This window comes from Dothidotthia symphoricarpi (genome assembly GCF_010015815.1).
Source record: "Dothidotthia symphoricarpi CBS 119687 unplaced genomic scaffold P153scaffold_26, whole genome shotgun sequence".
Taxonomy (NCBI): Eukaryota; Fungi; Ascomycota; class Dothideomycetes; order Pleosporales; family Dothidotthiaceae; genus Dothidotthia; species Dothidotthia symphoricarpi.
This window is the reverse complement of record NW_022985033.1, coordinates 401,497-411,790: the sequence shown is the minus strand read 5'-3', so window position 1 is coordinate 411,790 and position 10,294 is coordinate 401,497.

The following is a 10,294-nucleotide window of genomic DNA, read 5'->3' as shown; positions in this document are numbered from 1 at the left end:
ACTTCTACTTCTAGTACTAATAAGTATAGTAATATAACTAAAGGGCTAACTAGAAATATAAATACTACTAGAAATAATAGTAACTTAATATAAAGTTAATAACCTAGTAAATAGGTTTACTACTATAAGGCTTAATTATATTAGTACCTCTCTATAAAATAAAAGAGAGTAAGAGCTACTTTAAAATAGGTTAATCTATATAGAAGTTATATTATAAGAATAATTAATTATTTCTAAATTCTAAACTTCTTATTATTAATAAAGGTAATATACTGCCTCTATAAAATAAGGCTCTAATAGCGCGTTAACCTATTTCTAATAGAATATAATAGAGGCTATAGGCTTTAGCCTAGATAATGCGTATAATAGGTATAAAGTAACTAACTATTTAATATAAGAATACCCTAAGAGAGCAGCCTTAATTTAAAACTAATAGGTATACTATATCTAAGATACCTATAAGCTTTACTAAGAAACGCTTATATATAACTATTTACTATTTACCTATATTAGTATAAAGAGAAGCTATAACTAATATATTATTAAGTAAATTTAGAAAATACTTAAAGTAAATTAAATAGCTAATATAAATCTAATAGTAGATATTAACCTATTTACTACTATAATATAATTTACTAAAGTTATATCTATTCTTATAGTAAAGTTAGAGAGTAAGAATAATAGTATTATATTAAAAGATAAATTTAACTAGTAGTTTAAAGAAAGCTTTAAAACTTCTAAAATACCTAACTAGTATTTAAGTATAAGAGTAGTAGCTACCTTAGTAGTTATAATAAGCTACTTCTAAACCTAAGTATATTTAGTAGTAGCTCTAAGAATACCTATAGTAAAAAGAAACTAGAACTAGAATAAAGATCTCTTACTAAAATAGGTAAGGTCTAAGAGCTTATAAAATAAAATAAATATTAACTTAAACTTAATTTAACCTTCTATAAAGCTTACCTAAAAGAAGCTTATACTAAAGTGCTAATAACTACTTAATAACCTTATAGTAGACTTAAATAAAGTTATTTAAGCCTTACTATAAACTAAGGTAAAACTTAAAATAGAGATAATTCTTACAAATATACTAGTAGTTTATAACTAAATAATAAAGCTAAGCTTTACGCCTAATAAAATAGCTAGACTACTAGAAGCTAATACTCTATTAGACGCTAATAAGCTAAGTAGTAACTACCTAAAAATCTTATATATTAAACTCTTATTTCTAAATACTCTAAAGATATTTCTGTAAGTAGTAAAAGAGTCTCTAATTATAGATTAGGTAGTAGTAAAAGCTTAAAATAGAATAATTACTAGGTATAGTAATATATTTAAGAAGCTAGGAGTACTAGTAAAGAAAACTTTTCTAGTTTAGCTACGCTAAGAACCCTCCTTTAGTATAGCCTAATTAGTTATAGTAAATACTAATAAATAGTTAACCTAGAAAAGAAAAAAGTATTATAAGAAATATAGATTAAAATACCTTTAATAGAATTACCTAAGAGCTCTTATCTAGATCTATAAGGTAAAACTAGTAGTACTACTTAACTTAGAAGTAGAACTTAATATAATCTAACTAAAAATAACTCTAGTAGTAGAGTTAAATATTACTATAATACTCTATAGTATAAGTAAAATAAAACTTATAACAGCTAATAGAGAATTAGAGGTATTTATAGGTATAGTCTAGAAAACACCTATTAAGATAGGTAAGGTAATAATAACTACTAAATTTTTTATAGTAAAAGGTTTATTCTATTTTATTATTCTTAGTAATCTATTTATAGTAGACGCCTAATATATATTTAAGTATAGTTCTAATAGCTAAATATACTATAAGGTCTTATTAGAAAATAGCTAGATATCTACTACGTTTCTAGTAGTAAATAATATAAATATAGAATTTTAAGCTCTTTTTAAATATAAAACTAGCGTAGAAAAAAAGTAAAAAGTATAAGTACTAGACTAATAGCTCTAATATAAAAGAAAACCCTAGATTAATAAAGAAAATAGTAATATATTAGTATAAGAAGAGTATAGAAAGTACTAAAACTACTACCTACACCTAATATAGTATTAGTAGCCTTAATAAGTATCTATTACTTAGAAGAAAATAATAGGACTAGTAAAGAATAAAGACTATAAGTATAGAAAGCTATAATAATAGGTTTATAGAATTAAACTTAAGTAATAAGCTTACTAGAAAATACCTTCTATAGTTAGCTATATAAAGAAATTAAGAAAGATTAGCACCTAATACCTATATATTTAAACTTTATCTATATTAAATACTAAGGAGCTATTAGGTATATAGCTAGTAAAGGAATTATAATCTATAATAATAAGAAAATAATAGTAATTTAAGTAGAAGAAGGCCTTAATAGTAAAGTAAAGTATATAATTAATAACCTTATTTATAAATATAAAGTAGATAAGCTAACTATATAATATAATAAAAACCTATAGAAGTCTATTTAGAAGTAAGTAGTTATAAGTAGGCTAAGCTTTTAGGTTAACACTATATATAAAGTAAAAGATAAAAAGGTTTAGCTAATTTATAATTTAACTATTAAACCTAATAGTATAAGTAAAAGAAATAACTAGAAAGAATAAGCCTTAAAATAATAACTACTTAACTTAGACTAGAAATAGAGGAAGTTTCTAAAATATATTAAGAATTATACTACCCCTTAGCTAATTAGTAATTAAGTTACTTTAGAGTACCTAGTAAAAATAAAAATAGTAGAGAAACTATTACTATAAGAAATTAAAATACTCTATAAAGTCTTTTTATATTAAGAAGTAGCTTTAAGCTTTAACTTTAGTAAGAGCAGATAGATTTATAAAGATATCTACCCTCTAATATAAATTAATACAGTACCTTATTAGGTATAAAAGAAGGGAAACTTTCTACTCCTATAATAGCTTTATAATAAGGTATAATAAATAATTTAGAAATATATAGACTAATAGGTACTTAGGTACAGTAAAAGCCTCTATAGTAACCTATAGTTTCTAGTTAAGAAAAAGGACTAGGGCTATTAGCTAATTAATAATATATAAAAGATTAATATTGTAATAGTCTAGAATACTAAGCTTTTACTAAACCTAGATAAGTTTATAGAGAAATTTATAGGCTACTTTATTTTCTTCTTAATTAATTTCTTTTTTAGATATAACTAAGTTAAACTCTATACTAACTCTTAGCTACTAATAGTGTTCTTTACTTCTATACACAGCCTTATATAATAATATACCTTACTAATAAGAACTATAAACTTAGTAGCTAAATTTATTTAAGTAGTAATAAAGATTCTCTAGAACCTAATACCTTATTAATATATACTATATATAGACAATATAGCTGTTAAAGAACTAAAGATAGACTATAGTAGTAAACTAATAAAGCTAAAGGTCTAACACTTTATTAGAAAGTATATTATTAATATTAATAAGGTTTTTTATTAGCTTAAATTAGTAGGGGTAACAGCTTTAGAATTAAAATTTAATTAGTACTATAGCTCTATAAGGATTATTAAATATATAGTAGATTAATATAGTTAGTATTTAGTAAAAAAGAAGGTTATTAAAATTACTAGCTAGCTGCTAAATATATTACTAAAGAATATATATATATTTCTTAAGTTATATATATACTATTAGATATAGATTATTAACTTTACTTAAAAAGTAGTAGCTCTCTTTAAACTACTATATAAAAATATAGCCTATTAATAAACTAAAGCTATAGTACAGTTTATAGTAATACTTAAGAAGGTATTAATATTAGCCCTAGCACTAATAATAATTAACTATAGTAAACTATAACTTCTTATTATTATCTTTATTAATAGTAGTAAGATGGAATAGACAGTATAGCTATAACAGCTTAATATATAAGGCAGGTAGTACCTAGTTAGATTTAAATAAGAAGTATAGTTAATTACTAAGTAGAACTAGAATTTAGAGAAATATAAGTGTAAAGCTATATTACTAGCTTTAAAAAAGTTTAGGCTATAGGTATATAGTATATACTTTATTATTAAACCTAATACCTAAATACTTATTAATTAATATAGCTATAGTCCTACTAACCTTCTAGAAGCCCTAGTAATAAGGTAGTTAGCACTTCTTAATATATAGAAGTTTAAAGTACACTATATTAAGAGTAAAAAAGACGTAGTAGCTAATATACTATTAAGAAGACTAGAACCTAAGAGATAGAAGCTACTACTTAAACCTAAAGAGAATATAAAAGAGTTTATTAACTATTAGCCTAGCAGTATAATACTTTTATTTAGTAACCTACTAGTATATCTTACTAATAAAGTATATATAAGCTAATTAAACTCTCTAAACCTTAGTATACTAAATACCCTAATAATAGTAAAGTATAAGAATATTACTATATAGTTAGTAATAATATAAAATCCTAAAGAGTTAACTTACTAGGAGCTATACTAATTACGTATTAATACCTACTAGTATATAATTTAGAACAGCCTCTTAAAGGTAAGAGTAGAAAAAGGTAAGCTACTCTATTAAGTTCTTAATAACCTATTAGACTAGGTATAGGTTATCTTAGCCCTCTATAATAACTTAGGTTACTAGAGGTGTTAAGGTAAATAAAAAAAGATCTAGAACTACTACTTTTAGCCTAGTATATTTAAAGATATTAATTAATACATCTATTCTTATAAGATCTATTAGTTTTATTTAGCTAAGTAGTTTAAAGAGAAGCTATACTCTATATAAAGCCTAGAAATCCTATAGAGATAGATTACTATAGATATAGTATATATACTAGATAGAAAGTATACTAAGAAATTTCTAGTAGTTACTTAGAACTAGCTCTTATTATATATAGAAGCTAAAGCCCTAGTATATAATAACTTATTAAGTATTTCTAAATTCCTTTAAGAGTATATCTTCTCTTAATAAGAAATTCTATTTAAGATATTAGTTAATAGTAAACCTAAGAATAAGGGTTTAGTTAAAGACCTAGTATAATAATATAGTATTAACTAAGTTATTACTAGTACGTATTATCTATAGTCCTAAGAGCTTATTAAGTAAAGGTATAAGAGAATAGTAGTAGTACTCTAAAAGATAAAGAGTAACTAGGTTAATAACTTATACTAGGCTCTTTAGGCTAACTAAGTTACTATAAAAAGAAGTATAGGTAAGACACTAGTAAATCTTATTAGTAAAAAAGAGTATATACTTTCTAATAAGCTATTAATTTCTATATAGTAAACACTCCTATAGTTTAAAGTATAGAATATACCTATACTAATTACTCTAAGAGTAAAATAGTTTAAAATGTATAATACTAGGCTCTAAGAAGCTATTAATTAAATAGTTTAACTCTATAAATAAGAGAAAGAGTAGTTTAATTTAAAGAAAGCTTAATACCTAACTTTACTTATTACTAGTAATTTAGTTCTAGTATAAGATATACTTAGTAATATTAATATAAGCTAGAACTAAAAGCTTTACGTCTACTAGTAAGGGCCTTTTAGGATATAGTATACTTTATCTAATAAATTATATATTCTTAAAGAACTTAATAGAGTAGTGTTAAGTAATTACTTCTCTAGTAACTAACTAATAAAATTCTACTAGCGTTTAATAATAGATAGTAAAATAGTTATTTAATACCCTATTAATTAAGATCTAATAGTCTAAGATAGGAAACTGCTATTAAAAGAATAGTAGAAAGTAAATATAGAAAATAATAAGTTAATAGTAGATACTAAGGACCTACAGCTAATAGATCTATTTTTCTATAAAAGATTAGTAAGAATAGCTTAAATAACTAATAATTACTTATAGTATCTTCTACTCTAAAACGCTACCTAATAGGTAATTAGAGTATAGATACTAAGGTAATAAGTAGATTTTAATCTAATAGACTTTAAATAGTTTAATAGTAGAAAACCTAATATATATAAAGCTTTAGCTAAGAGTTAGCTAAAGGATTAAGAAAAAAAAGAAGAAAATATAGGCGTTTTTAAAGTACTAGAGTTTATTTTATACTTATTTATTTCTAAAAACATTAATTAGAAAGTATAACTTATAATAAAACCTAACTTAAGAATAAAGAAGAATATATATTATTTATTTTACTAAGAGAAAGAACTAGAAGCTTAAAAAGGAAAGAAATTAAAGCTAAAACTAAGTAACTAAACTATTAAACTATTAAAAAACTAGAAAATAAAAATAAAAACTTATAACTATTATTATAAACTTTTAACTTACTAGCTAATTAACTATTAAAGATTACTAAGAAGTATACTACCTATTAATAAACCTCTAGATAAAGCTAGTTTTATTAGCCTTAGGCTTAGAAGTAATAGCTATAGAAGCTATAGAAAAACTAGTAGCTTTATAATAAAGCTCCTTTATACTCTTATAAAAAGTTAGGTAAGTATAGCTAGAAGAAAAAGCTAAACTATTATAATAAAAAGGCTAAGTAAAAAAGCTAGTACTAAAGTTAACTAAATAACTAGTAGTAAATATTAAAAAAGTAGAGCGTCTAGAGCTAAACTTAAAAATATCTAGATAAGAAGGCTTAAGAAGGTAGTAGCTCTTAGAAGTATTTTAATAGTAAAGGTATAGTATTTTATTAGTATAGAAAGTTATTATTTTATAACTAAAAGGTAGAGGAATAATTAAAGCTAGTAGAGATATAAGCTAGTCTTAGGCTTAGAAAGAAACTACTAATAGTACTAGAAAAGGCGCTTAAGGATTTAAAGGTATATAAATAGTAAAAAAAAAATTATAATAAATAATACTAAAAGAAGTAATTAAGACTAAAAGAAAAGAAGAGAAACTAAAGAAAGTACTACTAAATAAGTTACTAGAAGTATAGAGTTACTAAAGAGAAGACCTTAAAGAAGAAGCTAAGAAAAAATAGTAAGTATTAGTAATAGTATTAATAACTTAAGACTAAGTAAAGCTAGAAATAGTAATTATAGTAGAATTAGTAGAGCTACTAAAAGAATTAGGCCTAATAAATAGTAAGTAGCTACTAAGGTAAGATCTATAGCTAAGCTAATATAAAAGGTTTTTAGAAGAAGAATAAGAAGAGCTACTACTAAGATTAGAAAAGGTATATAAAGAAATACTAGAAGTTAAGAACTAACTAGCTTTAAAATAATAGCTATTATTATTAAATCTATTATATTTAAGATTAGTAGTATTTAGAGCAGTTTTAGTAGTAATAAAAAAAGCCTTACTAGTAGATATATAACTTAATAACCTATTAGCTAAGCTAAGCTAAACGTTTAACTTTATAATAAATATATATATTAATTTATAAGCCTTATTAAGATTAAGAGCTTTACCTTTACTCTTCTTAGTAGAGTAAATAAGGTAGCTAATATTTATAGTATTTAAGGTAGTACTAATTAACTATTAGAGTAAGCTAGAAGTAGTAAATATAGTAGTAGAGAATAATAGAGTAGTTAAAAGCTAACCTAAGAAGTAAGAAGAAGTAGGTATAAGAGAAGCTATCTTAAAATAAATAAGCTAATAGCTAGCCTTATAACTCTAAGTATAAGTTAAATAAAAGAAGACTTTAGTAGAGCTATTAATCTTATAAATTCTTAAGAAGTAGTAAATATAGGCCTTTACTATTATAGAAGTTAGTAATAGGCTATTAAGTTACTAGAAGAAATATACTAAAGAAGTACTCTTTATTTATATCCTAATATATAATATAATAACCTATAAAGAGAAAATTACTATTCTTATTCTAGAAATATAAGTATAAATAGCTAGCGTAGAGGTAAAAGTAATAGGCGTAGTTATAATTAAAAGATTAATAATTATTATAATAGTTAATTATACCTTAAGAAACCTAAAGTAGTAAGCTAGGTATATAAATACTATAAAAACTAATAGTACTAGTTATTAGGTTAGCTAAAGTATTTTATACTACCTAATTATTAAACTTTAGGTACTTTACTAGAGTAGTAAGTATTAATAGGTTAACGTTATATTAGTAGTTATAGTAGAGGTAGTAAAACAGGTAAATACTTTCTTTTCTATTAGTATTATAAATAAGATAGAGTAAGTTTATAAAGTTTAGTAGGTAGTAATAATAGTTAAAATAAGTAAGAGTAACTTTATAAAGGTACTAAGAAAGGTAAAATAGGCTTTTAGTAAGAAATAAAGCTAAGTCTTTAATAATTATCTAAGCTAGAAAGTTAAAAATATAGTAACTAAGAACTTAAGTAACTAAATAAATTAGTAATAAAACTAATAAGTAATTAGAAAACTTACTATACTAGTTAAGAATTTAAGTAACTTAGTAATAACTAAGTAGAGCCTAAACTAAAAAGCCTTTATAACTAGCTAAGTAATTATTAAAAGGTATAAAAGGCTTTCTACTACTACTACTACTACCTTTAAATAAAGTAAGTTAAGTACTACTTAGGCTAGTAGAGCTAGTAGTAAAGTTAATAGAAAAGGTTATAGTAGAGTAGTAGAAGTAAAGAAGTCTTAATAGCTAATTAAGTAAGTAGTAAAAACTTAAAAACTAAAGGCTAGGTTAAAGTTAAAAAAGAAGCTAAAAAAGATAAAGTAAAAAAGTTTAAAAATAAAGTTAGAAGAAGTTTCTTTTATAAGTACTTATCTCTTAGCTAGTAGCCTTAATAATACTAAAAGTAAGAGTATATAGAGTTTAGTAGTAAGGTAAAGGTAGGCTATTATTATACCTATAACTTTATTAAACTTTACCTATTTACTACCTATTAAAGCCTAGGTAACTACTAGAGGTAAACCTAGACTAATCTCTAACCTTAGGTTAAGTCTAGAATACTTCTATAATAGTAGAAGTAGGCCTATAAACACTTAATAGTAAGAAACTAAAAACTAAAGTACCTTTATAAGTTAATAAATAATAGTTTATAGTCTAGGTTAAGGTAAGTGTAAGGTATTTTAGCGTTTATAGATAATAGTATAGAACCTAACTACGCGTTAATAGGTAGATATAGGTAAGAGTAATAGGTAGATAGTAAAGAGGTTTTATTTATAGTAAAAGTGCCTAGTAAAATAGGTAGTAGAGTAGCTAGTACTACTCTAAATAACGTTAGTACTATTTAGTAGTAAGAAGAAAAGTAGTGTTATAAGGTTTAGGTAGATAGTAGGCTAGAGCTTAATAGAGCTAAGCTCTTATAGGTAGAAAGATATATAGTAGAGTAACGCTTAGTATAGTATTAAGCTTAATAGGTTATTAGAGGTATATAATTAGTAGTATTAGGTAATTAGGCTTAGTAGAGAGTTATATATAATAGGGAACTCTAATATATTATTAAGGCCTAGATAGACTAGAGAGTAGATACCTACGTAGCTAGGTAATATTATCTAATCTTAGCAGAAACGTAAGTAAACGGCTATAATAGTAGTAAGAGTATTAGAGTTATTATTTCTTATTTTAAGGTATAGATTTAGTATATAAAGTATAATAAGTATAATACTTTAGTAATTTTTAAAGTATATAATAGTATTAATTATATTTAAGGTAAGCTATAGTATAAGGTTATATATATCTTAGAAATCTCTCTTACTATAGTATTTATAGAACTAACCTATATTAAATGTATTACTACTAAATCTATAATTAGGTATAGATAAATTAAAAGTAGCCTTATTTAATAAGATCTACTATATCCTTAACGTATAACTATACTAGAAATAGAGGTATAGTAGAAGATAATTATATTAAAATATATATCTTAGCTAACTATAATTATTATACTATATCTTACTAGATAAGAAGTAAGTAAATATTACTAAAAGCCTACCTATAAATACTATATACTTGTCTATATAGTACTTAATTTATTAAGGTTTAAATATTTCTTTACTAGTATTATCTAATACTCTACGTCTAATCTAAATAGAGTCTTTTATTTTAATATTATAGTATTTTTAAAGTACTTTATATATCTTCTTTACTTTCTATTTTAGAGTACTAATAAAAGTATTAAAGATTTTAAGTACTTGTCTATAAATACTCTTAGTAGAAAAGTAGTTTTCTTTATAACCTATATAGTCTATAGCTTCTATTATTTGTTATACTTAGTTTACTATTTCTAGTTTATTATTATTATCTACTCTCTATAAGGCGTTATTAGATAGTAAGATAATATAGTTAAGTAACTTTAGATTAGTATTAGTTAAGCTATTACTATTATATAGGCTATTAAAATCTAATATATCTAGTTAAAGTTAGCTTTAAGAGTTAACTTTAAGTATATCTACTTCTTTTAATATAAATAGA